Raw genomic sequence first — 19472 nt, 5'->3', positions numbered from 1 at the left:
CTGAAATGTGGGCGCATTCGCTGGCAATGCCAACAAGCTGTTTGCATGAAGAAAAAAAAATCCCACAGAACGCCGTGCATTGAGTATCACAGTGCATCATCTGCCCACAGGAAATCCTGCAACATGTCCTCAGACCAGAACGACACGTGTATTTCCAATCAGTCAAGAATGAGACACGGTATATACGAGTGTAGGACCGACACACTCGCATCCTAAACAACGGAGCATCTCATGTGGCAAAACAACATACGTGTTTTTTTCAGCGCCCTCCGTGGGAGCAGAGCACCAGTGACAGAGGTAAGGACCCCGTTGTCACGGTAACAATAATAGCCAGGTGGTTAACCATTAGTTGGGTCCGGGCAGAAAAACGACTTGGTTAAAGCTTAGAAAAAGATTATGGTTAAAAAGAAGTTAGTTTACATATGTGATGTTAAACATGTTACATTAACTGCATGTAAATAAGTCAGTGTTATCTAATCTAAAAATCGAAGACATGAAATCCCCTTTTTGCTGACTGGTAAGGAAGATATTCTTTTTTTTTTTTTAATAAACCTGCAGCTACGACCTGAAGATGAGATGAAATGCTGATTGAATCTTATTGAATTGTAACCTGTCAGTACTGAGAGAGAAAAGATGATGTGGAAGCTCTGCGAGGCCGGCGGGGTTAAAACCTGAGAGTTGTGAAGCATTTGGAAAGAGCTTTGAGCAGTGACTCAAGGACATCTGCCACGCCGGGGTACTTAGAAAATGATCAGCCGTCTAAAACGCTCGTCTCAGGTCTTTTAAAACGCAGGCAGCCGCTGTTGTGACTTCTGTCCTCTTCCTCTCTGCCCGTCACTCCCTCCCTTCTCTCGCACCCTCGTGTTCATTTCGCGGGCCACAAACACAACCTTGTAAACCGGCCTTATCACAGAAATTGTCCTTCAGATGGCTGCCGGTCATTTTCACTGTCACCAAAAAACGACCGTCATCCAAACTCCAGAAAGATGAAATTGTTGTACTTTGTGTGAGTGCAAGATACAGAGACAAAGACGACGAGACACGGCAGGTGTCCTTCCATCAGGCAAACAAACAACTCAGCTGATTCTCTCTCTCCTTGTAGCACCTGCCCCTTCTCGCCTCCTTTTATTGTAAAGGACTATTTGTTCAATCTTTTAGCCGCCGCCAAAACATCGGCGGTCGAGATTAAAAGTGTTTGAGACTTCAGGGCTTTAATCTACAGAGCAGAGGCCAAAAAAAGCCCACTTTGTTTAATGAGATCAAGACATGACAAGGACTTCTTACTCTGATGATCCTGTAGCCGTTATTTGTCTTTGAGAAGTCTGCAGCACAAAAATCGTTCTCTTCATTACGAACGTTTCACTTCTCAAATATTTCCCCTTAAAGGTACGAGACAGCAACATTTAATTTCTCAAGACTTTAAACCGTCGTCAGACAAAATGTGCAAACTGACTGAAAACCAAGCAAACTGATATTGTTGACATTTTGGATTCTCCATTGATTCTGAGCTCGTGTGTTTGCGTGTGTTTGTGTCTACGGTTCATGGTTTGCAGCCAGAATCAACGTTTGGTGCCAAAAGTAGTGTCCTTCATGTAGTGAGGTGGAAAGCACACGTGTGGAGGTTTGGGTCAGCGACTCGTGTGTTGTTTGTTTAAATCTTTCCCCGACCTTAACCAAACTAAAGTCAGAATTATGAAATGTTGTCAGTCAATATTATCAGTTTTTTTTTTTTATAAACATTTCCATTGTTGACATTATTTTCGAGCGATCCGGTGTGTATGTGTTGTGTGTCTGTGTGTGTATGTGTGAGTGGGTGCGGTGCCCTTTAGGGGAGGTGATGTCATCAGTGACTGGCAAATACACAAATGGAGGCATCTGTGAATCAGCAGGAGCTCAACGCACACACAGAAACATACACGCACTCATTTCTACCTTTTTCTCAGGTTCCCGCTCATCCTTCTTCTCCATCGGAAAGAAACGAGTGAATCAGAGGTGTGAAGCACCAAATAATCCCATTTGAGACACAAAGGTTTGCAGCTTCATGAGGACTTCTTTTCACCGTGTTCTTCCCCTCTAAACAGGCCTGTGACTCTTATATATATATATATATATGTATATATACATATATACATATACATATATATATACAACAACTCAATGACACGTCCTGCAATGTGAAAGATAACTTTCTAGATAACTTTCTAGTGGAACTGCTGTATTTTAATGTTTGCAGTAATCATGTTCAAAAGCTGCCCAGAAATTATGTGGAGTGTTTTTGGCATCTGAAAGGGCTTTAAAGTTTCAATTCAGATTTGTTTGTCGTTGGCATTTGATGTCAAGTGATGTCTCTCGGTGGGGAATGAAGAAATTGGAGAGGATGCAAAACAATGTCCTAACGAGGATAGTGTGTGTGTGTGTGTCTGTGTGTGTTTGTCTCTGTGTGTGTGTGTCTGTGTGTGTTTGTCTCAGCACTTAAATTTCTCTCTCCCAACCGTTTGTCAATCTCAAACTCTCTTTCTCTCACGGGAAGGTTCAGGGAGTACGAGACAAACAACACTTTGGCAACAACAAGTTGCTGCTTGGCAACAGTCAGTAGGTACATAGGCACGCACACACACACACACACACACACACACACACACACGCACCTAAAATGCAGCATCAATATAACATGAGTGCCTTACAAACTCAACAAATTTAAAGAAAAGTGCTTTTATGAAGTTTCAGTTGTTCCCAACAAACTAGTGAAGACAGCGTTGAGCAGCGTGCTGCTGCACTCACTAAAACGCTCGCATTAACTTTAATTTGTTTCATTCATTCAGCAAAAGCTTTTCCCACAACTTCCACTAAGTGCACCAATGAACTAGAATGAACTGTGGACGGCCTCCATTACAGCGAGTCTATAAAGAAGAGGAGAATTAAGCGACGTGACCGAGGACACTCCTGAATGTGGAGGAACATTTCTGATGTCTTTGAATTATTTATAGAAGTAAAGAGAAAGTTTGCAGTGAGTGGATCTTTGTAAATGTCGACATAATTACATTTGGTGCTGCGATAGTTGATTTTTCTTTTTACCTTTCCACTTTCTCAACCATTTTCTGTTTTCACATACGATTTCTGGATCTTGGTGAGCCTGAAGTTTAACAACATACAAGTCAATGTCCTTGGTATTTCTAGGATTTCTGAGTACGTGATCATTTTCTTTCAAAATATTTTGACAAAAAAACATTTGCTCTCATTTATCATGTCTTTCTAGACTCTCCACTGGCACCGCTCAAGGCGTTCCTGAAAAGTTGCATTCAAAGGCATGGGTGGGATTGACCTTGACCTTTAACCTTTAAACACCAAAATCTTACCAGGTCAACGTTGGTACTAAGTGAATGTTTTTGCCAAGTTTGATCAAATTCCCTTCAGCTGTTCTCCTGTCTATCTACGATAAATAAAACCCCAAAAATGATCTCTTGAGCTGCAGAACATCCCGTGATGCTGAACTGAGAAGTTTAACGCCAGTAATACATATACATATTAAAAACTCCTTCACTGTACAGTCCCTGGTGAAATAATTCTCACCGGATATATTAAAATATCTTTCCAGACACTGCGTTCAATGCATCACCCTGCTGTTCTGAAGGCGCTGCAGGACGTGAGACAACAGTTGTGATAGGTCTCACTGTTTCACCGCATTAACTGTTAATTATCTCACACTCCAGAGAGGAGAGGCATTCAAACTTCACACAAACGCAGCCCTGATTTATACAAACGAGGCCGTTTGGTTCAAATTCAACAGCAACCTTTGTGTATTTTTCCCGGGGGTAAATTTGCTTGTAATTCAAAACACACAGTTAGTCTTGGGTGTTTAATAAAAAGTCACCGAAGCGTGAGGTTTTGCTTTTAATTTCAATTTTGAATGACGTAATTAAATTCAGACTGAAGCACAGTGGAGCTGCACGTCTTCATCTCTTCTCTGACTCGCCTCTTCTTCTGATTTACTCACTCTGTCTCTTCAGCGCTGCTCTCTCACTATAAACAACCATCCCATCTGCTGCCAGGATTTCTGCCATTCACCCTTTTACATCTGTCTCTCCCTCTGAGCTCATTTGCAGGTGATTTTATAATGAACAAATTGAGGTCAGAGGCAACGGACTGCGTGATCATGCTTCTACATCCTTTAATGGAATTTCTATAAATATTGATAATGTTTTTACTGTCACTACTAACTATAATAACAGTATTTTGGTCTCCGGCTATGACACTTGCAAGGAAAAATACTCCTTTTACACCAAATTGTTATCAGATGAACGACCTGGAACTAAAAGGGGGCTTATGGTTAGCTACTATCCCGTAAAAGATCAACAAATCCCACAAAGACCAAAAGCAGCTGTGCTTTAGTCTCTCTCTCAATAATCTTTGAAAACATCTCAGATAATGTCTTTTTTAACAAACAAACAGGAGGAATTAGTGCATCTGTGGTCCAGTCATCACTCTGCATCTAAAACCTGCATGAAGGACACACCAGATGTTTATCCTGTTCTCCTTTTGTACCTTTAAGCAACATCGTTATTGCTACTGAGCACAGAAACTCAGAAGAATGGAGCATTTAAATTGTGGAAGGTTTTGGACGTTTGTTACCCGAACAGCATTTGAATTCAGTTCAAACCGACAGCGAATGTAAAAGTGACCTGATTTAGCTCCTGCTTCGTGCTTTCAGGTTTCTTAACAGTATCTTTTTGTATTTTTTTTTGCTCTTTCCTGCCATTAGTGGCCAACTTCACAGAATTTTAAACCTGATAACTGGATGTTTTTTCTCAAAATGCCACTTGAGAGTCATAGCGAGCATCTTTCATGCACAGAAGTCTGAACCTCGTGCTTTTTTTTTAACAATAAATCAGATTGTACGCAGTTTCCAATCGAAGCCTCAAAGTGCTGCAACTGTGAGTTACGTAACATTTTCTATTGGGGGGGAAAAAAAAAAAGAAGAATGGGACCCAAAAACAGCTCTATAGTACGCTGACCTCGTGTCCTCTGGGACTGAACCTCACACAATGAGGCACAAACAACAAGCGGTGGCCGACAAACACACTCTCCTTTCAACTTTCTCCCTCACACACACACACACACACACACACACACACACACACTCATAAGGATAAATTGAAGCTAAACCAGTGAGCAAATTGGTCTCACAACAATCATTTTCTTTGTGCCCGCTGAGCCTGGGTTCTCTTGAAGGAGACAATCAGTGTCAGTCAACGGAGTGGAGCGAGACAGAGAGTCGTGTTAAATCCCACCGACCCACGACCACAAGCTTAGAAAACAGTGCGAACAGAAAATCTATGCGTGGTCTCAAAACTGCTTGGAGAGCAGAAGACAGAAGAGAAAGAGTGTGACTGAAAATCACTTTCAAAGAAATGTCTGATACTCGAGCGGCTCTTCAGCCCCAAAGCTCCTGAATCCACCGAGTGATGCGGAATTCAACTCCTTTTAACAAATGATTTTTATCGATTGTGAAACCTTTTGAAAGTAAAAGCCGTTCCAGGATCTTCTCTTTCTTTGCCTCTGCTATTTTTGACGCCTCCGATATTTTCCGCTTTCCTCCGTTTGAGCTTGTCAATTTGTCTAATTATGTAATGTATTATGCATTATGTAAATTATTTAGAAACACATCTTTTTAAGGTTTAACAGCTTACAGAACATTTCTCATATTCTCTCATATTTGAGTGACGGCTTCCCGTGTGATACGCAATTCAACATCATGGACAGATTTTTGACCTCGATGAGAGAAAACATCTGAATCCTCTGCTGCCTTTCAAGAGGATTTATTGAATTTGTAGGACGGAGAAATACACATCCACCTACTCAGCTTGTTCGGTGTGACTCAATCACGCAGTTTTTACAGTCATAGAAGAAAAAAAACAACATCAACCTTTTCTGATGATGTTCTACTTCTTCAGTGAAGAACTACAGAAGAACTTGAAGCCTTGATGATGCATAATGTACAGTAATTACTTTCATACACCACTCACTGCTTTTTCAAATCTCTCCCTGACTGACTGCATCACGAGTCACAGTAACATTATAAGCAAACCATATAAGCATCTGCTTACAATACAGGCTAACAGTACCGGTACACTGTACAATAAGTCACTTCAGATAAAAGCACTGCTTGAATAACTACAATGTAAAAGCGGATGTGAAATCGGTGTATAAATTGAAGCTAAATAGGGCATGAAGGGAAAAATGTCAAGGAAGAAACAGATAGAGGCGGAAGCAGAGAAACTGAGGCTCGGTTTGCATGTCAACTTGCCATTGTGGGTGTTTTTTTTTTTATTTTTTTTATTTTTTTTATTGTATTCTGTTCTAAAGACAGTTTTAGACCCAAGGCTGCTGCCACACAGCGAGTGTGCTAGTCTTTCAATGCATTAAAGCCTGTTTTCTGTTTGTGGTTGTGGTTGTGTGTGTTTCCTGTGGGGCCCTACTGCAGTCAGAAACTGAGTCTTCACCTAAACTGCGGGTGTATGTGCATTTTACTTCATTGTTCAAGATCACAGAACAGGCAATTTTAGAGAACGGAAGATCTTAGCAATGAAAAACCTTGAATTTCAAAGTAATCCTCACTGGAGCCGTTTACAGTAAAAACATGCAGCGACGCCACCGAGCTGCTGCAACAGAGAGATGAACCCTTGTTACAATCCTGCTTTGAATGGTGACTGAGCAGCAAGCCTGCTGAAACTGTAAGAGTGGGGTTGAGACCCGGGACCAAAACAGAAAAAGAATCCATCTCATTTTACAAATACTACACGAGATGTCGTCTAATTTTTGTTGCTTCATATCCGTCTTATTATATTCCAGGATCTGCAAAAACAACAGGTACGATTTTCTGCTGTGTCTGAATTTACTCACCTGTTCATTCATTCACTACTCCCTGAAATAAACAAGATGAGACAACATGAGAAGGAGGAGATGAGGGGGAATCGTATAATATAAAAGTGGACTCGTGTACAGGACACCAGGAAATAGTTAAAGTTAATGCACAGCACATTTTAAATAACCTGGATTGTTTGTAAAAGTGCACTTAAGCTCTCTTCAGTCGGGATGAACATTACGTGGGCGAGCATGGAGATAAAATATTTACTTTGTAATTTAAGTCATCACTTGCAATTTACCGCTAATGATATTACAGGATGTGCTCTGTAATGAACTTCATCCTGCAGGATGAGTTGAAGGAGCGTTTTGCTGACATTACACTGACATCTAATGAGCTTTAAAAGGTCGTGATCTCTTTGATTTCTGTTGTCTGGTTCCCAAAAAGTTTTTCAAGTTGGTGTTAACGTGTTTCAATCCATCACATTAGTAAACCCAAACATTACACAGAGCTAATTCAAGAGAAAAATCAAGTAAAAGACGGATTTTCCCGCTGAAATAACTAAAAACCACAAAGACATTGTTCTGAATCTAAACTACAACAGGACCAGCAAGTCCCCAGGAAAACTGGAAGTAATTGGAGATGTAATTATTCCAATGCTGGGGTGAATGATGACCCACATGCACTCTCCAGATGGGAGTAAAATCACTACCTGGTGCAAGTTTCCTACTCTATTGAGTCACGGTGACTCTGAGTTTGCAAAAATTGCCGAATAAAAGCCCCTCTTGTTTTTTTTACAGAAAAACATTTGTGACTTCATTTCACTTCTCTAAATCTTGCGAGTATTAAAGGATTACAACAAATGCAGGATAATTCCAGCGAACCCTCCATAAGCTACTGATTTAAAAATACAAGAGAAGAGCAGCTGATGCATCGGCAGCCAAAACAAACTCAAGTTCTTACGATACAGAAAGTGAGCTAAAAATCTGGATTTGCTCGTCACATCATTAACAACCACGATCTGATTTCATGAGCTGCACACAATGCGAGCAGCTTTTCACACGACAGCAGGGAACGGTGGAAGACTGTGACCTCCCCGAGGAGGTGAAGGTGTGCAGCCTGCGGCTCTTCTTCTAACAAATCACTGCGGCTGCTCCTCTCTCCTCTTGTTCACTTCCTCTTTTTGCAAAAAAAAAGAAAAAGAAAAAAAGAAAAAGTGATTTCAGTGATGAAAAATGCTCGCTCGCTCGTTCTTTGGACGTCTGAGGAACCGTTTGCATTCACAATCAGGTGACACAGCTCTGATGGATGTGTTTAAAAGAACAGAACGGAGATATGAGATTCATCAGTGAGATCCAGTGCAGGGATGTTGGACTGTCGCTGACAATAAAGGTGAACAGAGAAAAAACAAATACTGTTGTGTAACAGTCTAAACTTTATCAAAATGCCTACTTTATACTATATGCACTCTAAAAGTAATTGAATAGGTTGTGATTGATTCACTGCAGATTGATCACTAATCGAAGGGCTATAAATCAGCCAGACAACATGACTGATGTCTTATCAGCAGAGCGGCAGGTCCTTTTTCTATTTTACCTCACTCACTTAGATTTTAACCGCTAAAGCAGATGCAATTCTTATATTTTGAAAAACGTGCGTCCCGTTTTACAAAATAATGAAGAAACATCTTGACTTCTGCACCTCACTTGTCTCCAGACACGTCCTGTCCATTATAATATTTGTCTCTTCTTCTTGACTGAAGTGGAGCCCAGAGGTGAAGTCAATCAGAGACCTCAGTTTACAGCTGGATTCACCTCAGCAGCTAATTATTGTATAAATCCAGACTCACCTCTGTGTGACTCAATTCCACCTCAGCTTTCACCAAAATTATTGAAGTTACATTAAATGTCTTGGGTTTAGGTAGATGAGGCTTAAAACTAAATCCTTGATTCCACAGATCACTCTTTAATATATAGTATTTAGTATATATAGTGTATGTTCCTGTACACATTTTATTATTTTACATTATTATTTATTATTATTCACAATGATGGCTGAGTTTTAATTAACATCATAACTATAATGGGCCTGAAACACACACAAACTACACTTTACACAAATTAAATAGAGAATAGTTTGTTGTGAGAAATGTGTGCTTAATTGAAGGACAACCATCAGACTAACAAACAGCCGTGACGCCACGATTGTTCAGACTGCCGATGCTGCACATCTTCACCTTATCAACCCATTTATACTTCTGAAAGAAATGTTAAACAACACAGAGGGAATCCTTTCCTTCCTTTCTATATTGTTGATGCACAACATTGTACATTTTTTTTTTTTTTTTTTTAAATCAAAGTGCAGCTTTTCAAAACAAAATAACTTTTTGTTTTCTTCTAACCTCCCTGTTTTCTGTTTTGCAGTCAGTCAGTTTCACAAGTTGTTCAGCAGCGTACCTGAAGAGATGTTTTGTTTTAAGTCTTCACACCTGTATGGGCGCGAAGCAAATGCAGCGAAGCAAAGCCACATGAATAATTTAGAGACTAAGTTCCACTGAATGATTTCCACATTTATTGCCAGTTAAAACAGATGTCGCTGACAAGAGGGAATAATGATGCTGACAGTCTGTAAATGTGCCGCAGCTCCTCAGACCTGTACTACGAAGCTGGTTCAACCTACCCAGGATATCACAAAGCTGGTTAACAACTATTTCAAACCAGGGTTTCCCAGGAGGTGTTTTCAGCATCTGCCCAATCACAAACAAGGACAGGTGTACCGACAGCAGAGCGACATATTTCATTCATAGTCTTAGAAAGGTTCCCTCCTCGTTCCTCCTTCGCCTCTTTATTGCACAATTGGTATTCCACCGTCCGTCTCACCGTAAGATGAAGGAGCTCTTTGCACAATGAAGTGATCTCTGAACTGTAATGATACAAAAGCAAAGTAAAGCTGATTATCAATGAAAAAAGTTAAAAGTAGTTTGAAAAACTTCATCAATTCTCATCTCCTCCTGCCCTGAAGCAATAGAGCTAACGCTGTAATACAAAATGAAATTTGTTCCTGAGACAGGAAGACGTGTCTTCACTCCCGCTGTAGGTGGGGGATTCATTTCTTTCCCTTTCTTTGAACTTTTTTGTTGAATTTGACATGCATATATCAAACTCTATTACGGTGTCGATGTAACAGCTAGTCTCATATCTGATCCATTAAAAAGCAGTAAATTGGGCACCTGAGGGAGCGGGGGGGGAGGAGGGGGGCGGGGGGCTACTTTAGCAAAACTGGCAAATACAAAAAAGATAACGAGGAAATGGGTCGAGTTTATTCACTCCAATGATAAACAAGCACGTCCATCTTTCCCACTGACCCAAAGATCAAGTTTCCCTTGAAGAAATAACATAAAACACATCTTCATGGAAGAAGCCGAATCTTTCATTGAGACATTGAGAGTTCACCGAGTCCGAGTGTTGAAATAAAGACAATATGAGGTTTTAAAGACTCAATAATATAACACATAATGTTCCCGAACATTTTCAACCTCCTAAAATATGGTGCAATGTCCTGTTCGTGTGCTCTCTATTACACAACACAACACACACACACACACACACTGACACTCTCTCTATGCTCTGGTAGTTAATTTAGCTGAGGCACACTTTGCTTAACTGCATCCATAAACACATCTGTCTGTGTCACATCTGGCTGATGAGAACCATTCAGCCGTACGCACACACACACACACACACACACACACACACACACACACACACACACACACACACACACACACACACACACACACACACACACACACACACACACACACACACACAAATCATCCTGATGAGGTCTAGATGGTGAGTTAAAGGCCAAGGATGGATTTATGGTGTTTCAGACCCGACGCCTTCTAAAATTGAAAATGTGTAAAGTGTGTATCTGATTCGACGCCTTCATCCAACATCGGAATGACCTGGAGGAAAGAGGGTTTCTCCAGTTATCCAATCATCCATCAAGCCAATGTTTTCTGATTTGGTATCTTTTCTTAGCTCAGAACAAAAATGTACACACACTGAAGGGCTTGACTTTTAATAATTATTGTCCTTACTCGACTAACAGTCGGAGGAGCAGACAGCAGCTCTGCTGTCCAAGTTCGACATTATTTACGTTTCTCCGGACTCGTCTTCTGTCCCTCGGTGTCTGCGTGTGTCTCCTCGCCGTCTTTTCCGGGCGTCGGCTCGGGCGTTTTATCTTCGGACCAGCTGGCACACACTTTCAGCTAACGAGGACCGCGGGATTCACCAACACAATTTGTTTTAGAGAACAAATCTGTGGTTTAAGAACACGTCGTGAATCGGACTTTTTTTTTTTTTTTTTTTTACAAGAATAAAGAATGAAGAATAACTTTAAGTAAAATCTGAAGAAGGTGTTGGTGAACGAGGCCCATCGAGGAGAGAGGTAGGGAAGGGAGCGTTCTGTACCAAGAGAATGATGGAGAAAAACTGCAGCTGTAACAGGATTTGGATTAAGAGAGACCAGAATAGATGTGTGTGTGTGTGTGTGTGTGCGCGTGCACACACACGCTGAACGTAAACATTAATTAACATTCAATCACACCACGCGCCCACACACACAAACAAAAAGTGGAGAAAACAATTCGCACAGACGGAGCAGACATTCATGAATTATCTTCTGCCGACATATGGACAACACACACACACACACACACACACACACACACACACACACACACACACACACACACACACACACAGATTATGAATACATAACTAGAACAAAGTAATACAAAGACACACACACATACACAAACAGTAATGACCCTCCAACGGCAGCCATTCATCACCGCTCGGCTGGGTTGCCTCGAGGTACAACTAATGAGCCATGACAGTTGCTCTTACCCAGAATGCATTGCTTTAGCCCTTCAAGCTCCTAGCGGTCTCTTGGTCATTGGCCGACACATATGTCCAATTGCGTGCTTGTGTGTGTGTGTGTGTGTGTGTGTGTGTGTGTGTGTGTGTGTGTGTGTGTGTGTGTGTGTGTGTGTTTGCACAGTTAATGTCTCTCATTTAATGTCCACATTTGACCGTTGACTTCACAGTGTTACATATTTGAAAGTAAATTAGAAAATGTATTGAATCTAACAATCAGAAAACAGGATTCAGGGACAGTCCACTTCGGTCTGAATCGCTCAGCTGCATCGTATCAGTGTCCGGTAAACATTTTACAAATGCAACCTGAACATTTTTTTTTTTAAGTCACTGAATGTCACTGAATGTTTCTCTCTTGTGGTGAGAAGCGTCCTGCAGGTGCAGCACACTGTCTCACTGATGATCTCATCTACAGAAACAGCAGCAGATCCTGTTCCTCTGTTTTAGTCTCAAGGCCTCTCTCACACACACACAGAGACATCAGGACATGATTAGTAAGACATCACCTTTTCTGCAGGGAGAAGCTTCCCTGCTAGGTGCCAGATTTCTGAATAACAAATCTCACTGTTTCAGGCAATTAAAAAGTCTCTGGGTTCGCTCTGTCAACTGAGCTGCTGGCAGAACCGATCGGAGACTCGAAGCTCGTAAAGCTACATTAGACTCATAAAGATTGAGACGCTGTGCTGCCAAGCAGGATCCAGTTTGCCCATCGGGGGTTCACTACGAGGTTTACAACTTTTGTAAATGTTATGCTGATGTTGATCATCAACGTTAGCTGCTGGCCAACTACCACCAGCAGGGGAAACAAAAAAAAAAGAAACGAGATGGACAAAAACACGATCGGTTATCAAGCTACAAGGTTTGCGTTACCCGTAAAAAAAAAAAAAAAAAGAAGAATAAACACAGCTAGTACAGAATCTAACATGAATAATGTCTGGAAACACACGGCTGCTTCTCTAATTTCACAAGCACAAGACTCTGTGAGGCTGCGACATGCTGCGGTTGAGGTGCACAGTGTGTGCTCAGCATTACACCATGTACCTCTCCTTTCCTGTCTCCTTTTGATTGCACAGTCTGGCCCAATTACACCAATCCCCATGAGGAAGTAGAGAATACGACGGAGAGCGAACTCACCCACTAGTCTCAGGTACTCCTTGTTCAGGTCTTGATCCACATAGAGCTGCTACTCACTGGGAGGCTGCAGAGGACGAGAGAGACAATAACAGGTGTGAGTCTTTTACTTTTGATGTTGTTTGAAACACTCTGCAAGCCCCCCCCCCATCCCTCCTCCTCCCCTAAGAGACACAAGAAACAGAAACAAAACCAAGCACAGTAAACAGCAAGCATGAATGTGGAGGATCCCAACAACAGCTGAAGGACAGGGGGAAAGGGAGAGAGAGGAACCGAGGACGACAGAAAGATGGGGGCGAACAAGAAGGGGTGAGGTTTGATGAAGTGTGCGAGGGAGGGATATAGGTCAGCGATCAGGTCTCATTTGTATAAATGTCAGTCAGTTGGGTGAGCCGTCCTCCCCAGAGACGGCTCGCGATAATGAGTACAACATTAACGCGCGCACACGCTTACGTTTTACGTGCGTTTATTTTTCACATAATAGCGGATGGTATGAGAGCAGAGGGACCGATGAAGGAGGAAGGTGGGACGTATCGGTGCGTTCATACATGATCTTAGTTGACTTTACTCATTTGTTCAATATCGGTGAGTTTGGAGTCATCCACTGACCCGAGCCAATCTATTTCCAACTTATGATGTAAGTCAGTTTTTAAGAGTGACTTGGAAAAATGTAATCTCAGTTTTAGTGCCCTAATGATTCACAAAGCTTTTTTACAGGCTTTTCCACCCAGTCTGCCATAAAGCTGTGGTGATAAAATGGACTTGTGATTTAAAACAAGATTTTTTTTTTCTGCTTTTTGTTTGCAGGTCCTTCAGTGTTACAACTAAATATTGTACTTCAGCGTCAGGTGATCCCCAGAGGATGACTTTCACCTGTGAAAACTTCTACCTGGTCAAATCTTAAAGTAAAAATATTTTCAAGGTTATCAGCAATACTTGCCCTCAACAAACTGTAAATGAATTAAATATTAAGAGGTGAATTGTGTTTGTATTCAATCTCAGTTGGGGAGAGAGCTGCATGACACAAAAAAAACAACAACAACCTTGTAAGTCAAAATGTTGAATCAGGAAAGATTCTTGCAGGTTGTAAATTTATAAAAAAAAAACATCTACTTTTCCAATACAATGAAGATACCAGAAACCAATTTCACAAGTCAGTAAAGATTCATGAACGCCTTCATTAATCTATTTTTCTATTCCTGATTATCAACCCATAAATACTGACCAGCCCGAATGAAGTTTGAATGAAAGTTTTGCGGCTATATTCTGAATAGCATCGTCCCTCTTGAAACAAATAATACATGGTTTGAAAGCCTGTGAACTATTTTCAGATACCAAAACCACAGCAATAAATCTTTACTTTCCAATGAGCCGCAAGGTCAACTCATCAAATACGACTCAGAGGACGGAGTGGACGGAGGACTCGTACTAAACACACACATGAGAGGGCAGACTAGAGCGAACAAACACAAGTATGCACACATTACACGCACTATTTACATGACAATAGCACATTCATTCATCATTTCTATTAAAATGATTTAACAACATGGCTCAAGAGGATCCAAACAAATTCCCACACCTGGTGCAATGAAGAAGGAAATAAGCGGTGGATCTTAAAGGGATATTTCACCACAAAATATGTCAATTGTTTGAATAGACAATACATAACTTTATTGGGTAAACTTTAAAGGAAAAACATTGTAATAAATATGTTTTATTTCTCAGAGACTCCAACTGTAACTGCTAAACTCAATCATCAAACCAAGTCTTAACTTTCAAACGTCCCAGGTGTGACAGGAAGCGAGGTCTGGATGAAATGTCCTACCTCCACACACACACACACACACACACACACACACACACACACACACACACACACACACAAGATCTGATGGTTTATTAGTTTGCTTGTAACCTCGGTAAACCCTGAATTTATTTTCATCTGAAAAAAAAAAAAAAAATCCACACATTAATTAATTATGAGCTCCCCGCCAGTGAGGCCCCCCCGTGGGGTGAAAGCATTGGGGTGGGGGAGCAATGCAAGCCGGGTCCCTGGGGGACAACGACCAGCTCTCGGGACGAGGAATGTGACCTCTCTGGTGGGGAGAGAGCTGGCGCTGCTGCCGGGAGGTGAAGCCGGTACCAACTAGATATAATTAGGTTCACCTCCACGTGCAACTCTGGCATCGGAAACCAAACTCCTGCAGGGGAGCTGGACGCTGTCCTTTACCGGAGTTACAAAGGTTACGAAGTGACGAGAGAGAAACCCGGAGGTGAGTGATTGGAAGTGTTTTGCTTTCAGACTTTTGTATTCGTCACGGACCGGCCACAACAATCTGAGCATGAGCTGGTCCACGAGTGTACTTGGTGCTAGAACTCTTGAGGACGAAGATCAATGATGGACTTTGTGTTGTTGCCTTCTGATCTGCGACTGTATGTTCTTTGGTCATTGATGATATTTGCGGATATGAAAAGTTGCGTGTTATGTGTGTAAGTTAAGTCTTTCGCAATCCTCCGTTGTGTCTGTCAATGTGTAGAAAAAGCTGCGACCTTGTCCGTGACACTTTATCAAACATCAGATTTGCTGCCCTTCTCTCCGCCTCGTTCTTCTTCGCACACAGCTGTGGCTGACATAAAGGTTGGCGCCCTCTCTCCTCTGAGCTGTCTCTCTAATCGCTTTCATTTCTTCCTTCCCTTCGTTCCTCTTCTACAGACAGTGATGTCATTGCCACTCTTGTTTTGTCCTGACCTGCCCTCTTTCCTTCTCTTCCTATAACACATCTCACTGTAAAGGTCCAATGTTGAAAATAACGTCCAATACAGAAAAAAAAAAAAAAAGGCTCATTCTCTCCATTGAGTTTTTCGATTTTATTTTATTTTTTTTTTTTTTTTTGCAACATAGACAATGTGTTCTGCAATCTATCAGAACTGATCTTGTAATCAGTCTGAATGTTGGTCACCATGGCAACAAGGTCTGGAAATATCCTGAAACAAAAAAAATGGTATTATATTTCAGTAACATGTTTGTGTGTGCTTGCAGAGAGCAGCGCGGAAAAGTCGGGAGTGAAGTCATTTTCAGGAGGAAATTATTTCTTCTGGCGTGACGCTTCACGATTCCACAACAATCTCTGTCGTTGCAAAATAAATCAGAAAGTCCAAACCAGCACGAGCCGAAACATTTCAAACATGCTCCTCTTTCACGTCAACAAAACATCAGCATTAACTTACAAATTCTGGTGCGCCTCGTTATTTTTATGCTTTTCAAATTTCCACCGTAAAGCAAACTGAAGTGAAGCTGCTGAGCCGAGACACGACATCACCTGCAGCTTTTTAAATAAAATATACAACTCAATAATTGCTTGATTGTCTTTCATAAGTCATCATTGCACTGTTTAAGTGCCCTGTCTACTTCCCAGAATGCCTTTCAACAACCACCAGATGACGTGTCTGGGCCGAGAGACTTTTAAACGTGACGTCATTCGCTGGTTTGTGAACTGCTCTTCTGAAGCCACGATTTTGGCCGTCGCCATAGTTGCTATTTTGGAGTCAGAAGTGACCATATTTGGACGAGCTGGGGAGGAGTCGGCGGCGACACTGTGCCTGTCCACCTATAAGCTGAAACCTGACTGCACCTCAGACCTGTCAACCAAACTGGCACGCTCCGAAACCTACCGCTTTATTAAGGCCTAATATCTCATTAGTAATGGGAATATTTTGGTATAGACTGCCAGAAAACTAATAAGAAGGAGCGACCACTGCAAATGACATAATGACTTGTGGAAAAACTATATACAGTATATAATATACACAGTCTATGGTTTGGAGCAGGTCTTGGATACCCCGAGAGAAGTAAGTTGCCCATTAATTGGCAAAAAAACCTCCTCATTTTGCATAAGGACATTACAGTTTCCACGGCACCTGCAGGCTTTTTTTTTTCATGCAAATAGCCTTGAGGTTGAGAGGATGTTGCGAGACCATGAATATTTAATCTGCCATGCAGCCAGTTCTCAACAGTATGAAGAGACATATCTGTGGAAACAAAATCAGTGTGTACGTTGAATGCAAATTTTAACAAGCTGCAGAGAACCGAGTTTCCAATAAAAAAAACAAAAAGTCAAGCCTCACACTTTTCTCAAAGGAAAAGCTCAATATTATGAGAAATGATCTTGAGAAAAGACCAATACAACGTAAAGAGTGAAACAGCGAAATAGTTTGCCTGGTTCTGTCAATAAAACCTGGCAACCATTTCATAGAGGTGACATTAGAGGTGTATAGAAAAACATGCTTAATCATAAAAATAAAATAAATCAGGGCATTATATATATATATATATATATATATTTATATATATAATGCCCTGATTTATTTTATTTCTTGCAGAGAGTTAGAATATTATATATTCTGTTCACCACAATCTACATTTGTGACAAAAACCTTTTAAAATATTTCACCGTATCGCCTAAATCTCCACATTAATCTTTCCTGCCTCCTCCTCCCTCAAAGTTTTGCTCCCTAAGTAGCTTGAACGCAATAAAAAACATGAAAAAAAACCAAACAATTAAATGAAATCCACTGGGTAAGAAAATAATAGCCAACTCTCACTGGTGCTATCAGCAACTTTTCTAGAGAGAGCTACAAAAAAGGTCACGAATTTGCTCATTAGAAATAGCTGCAGCCTCGGCAGTTTTGGCGAGCGGTGCAGTTGAGCCTGTTTTCACCACTTTAGTTCTTCTGGAGCTTTCACATCTGTGGCCTTTTGGCCAGCAAGTGAAAGGCATTTTGTCAGCTCTGCCGGTCAGAGATAACATATCAACATTAGTGTCAATATATAGTTGAACCCTTACGAACTATAATAACAATGCAAAACACACCTAGAGGTGTAGAGCAGCCTTTTTGAAGCTTTTTCAAAGGTATTTCTGGCAATATAAACCCATTTGAAAATAATTTGTATTTAATCAAAAATAAGGGTCTAAAAGACTGTAACAATAATTCCTCAAATCATCCTTTGAGATATATTAAAAATAAATCCGCAGTTTAGATTTAAAATCCTGCAATTTCAAATTGCAAAAATTCAGTACAGCAACAATAATATCAGTCTGTAAACAGGTGTTTTTAGTTTTTTTTAAACAGATTTTTGTAAGTGAAACCAGAACTGTCTGTAATTGGAAAGATAGAGAACCACTTCAGCAGCAGAGCCATAAACGTTCAACCCTGGATATAATCAATATGTCCAGGGGACATGTTTGAAGGTGACTTTGAAACATTTTCTGTCATCTCTTTCCACATCCGAATGGCCGCCTAAATGTAAACGCAAACACTCGCAGCAGAAATGCAGACGGATATGTGACTGCATCGAGCATTGTGATCACTTCGAGTTGTGACGGTTTAGAAAAGACAGGCAGGAGAATAGATTGAAGAGAAGGGACAAGCGTCCGTACAGTATATCCGGTCATGATGCAATTGTGAAGGCCATAAAGTGTCACTTTGAAAACACTGGAGAACTCTTGACTCAATTTATTTGAAAAACGTCCGGCCGCAGGGCGACGGGCGAAGGGCCGAGTCCTGCAGAGAAACGGAGGCTCGTCTCAGTCACGGTCCTGCACAGAGGACGCCAACGTGATGCATTTCATTCATTTTTTTCCTGACAAGTCTATTGGATGGAGTCTTTTTATGAATTTGTTCCCTCTGCATCGACCCGTGGTTGGTAAATGTCAACAGCAGTGTTGACATCGAGTACGAGTGAGAAAGGGCTGCAGCTGCAGTAGCTTTTTGCACATTTAAACTAAAGGCACTTTCAGACCAAGTCAAACACTCGCCAGCGGAGCGAAACACATCACGTTGTCAGGAGAACGCTGAAAACAAAACTTCACTGACTAGTAGGCAGTCTTGAAAAAGGAGGTCACCAGTGTTTTAACGTCACACTTACAGAGGAACCGACTGAGTCACAGTTACTCACTGCAGATACTCTCGGGCCGATCTGGTGAATAAGCAGCTCACTTCTTAAAGAGCTACCAAACGTTAAGGAGCCCAGATGGGTATGCATTAAGCAACTGATTTTTAACAAATTCTGTTGTGACTGTGAACAGAATTATATAACTTTTCTGGTTGAGACCACAAACAGAAAACAGTGGAGCGGATCAGCATGTCTGAACGCACAGCTGTAAGATGGATCGTAACCTGGTCTGATGAATCTGTTATTTCTGCTGAGGTTGCAGATGGTCGGTCAGAATGAGCACCATGGATCTAACCTGCCTCGTGTCACTCACCACCAATCAATCATGATGTGAATGCTGCAGCCAGTCTCAGTATTGTTTCTGACCATCTGCATCCCCTTCGTGGCCAAAACTTACCATCTAGTAATGGCTGCTTTCAGCACAATGACGTCTCCATTAAGCAATATTACACCAGAGGGTGTGTTTTAACGTGTTTATTATTATATATATATATATATATATATATATATATGTATATATATATATATGTATAGCACACCCTTGAGAATATTTTGATTATACAAGTTACCATCTAACTAA

At 41.1% G+C, this 19472-nt stretch overlaps 1 protein-coding gene across 5 annotated transcripts in view; it reads right to left on the bottom strand.

Annotated features, from left to right (window-relative positions):
• slc8a2b (solute carrier family 8 member 2b) overlaps positions 1-19472 on the bottom strand; it is a 104999-nt gene that overhangs the window by 30753 nt on the left and 54774 nt on the right. For all 5 annotated transcript variants that reach the window (XM_069161048.1, XM_069161049.1, XM_069161047.1 and 2 more), the window contains one exon: positions 12940-13003. The gene's annotated coding sequence lies outside the window, so the exon portion shown is untranslated. The remainder of the gene's footprint in view (positions 1-12939; positions 13004-19472) is intronic.

Source organism: Embiotoca jacksoni, unplaced genomic scaffold, assembly GCF_022577435.1.
Source record: "Embiotoca jacksoni isolate LCO1_2020_lvr unplaced genomic scaffold, fEmbJac1.0.p SCAF_28, whole genome shotgun sequence".
NCBI lineage: Eukaryota > Metazoa > Chordata > Actinopteri > Embiotocidae > Embiotoca > Embiotoca jacksoni.
This window is presented reverse-complemented; position numbering and strand designations above follow the sequence as displayed.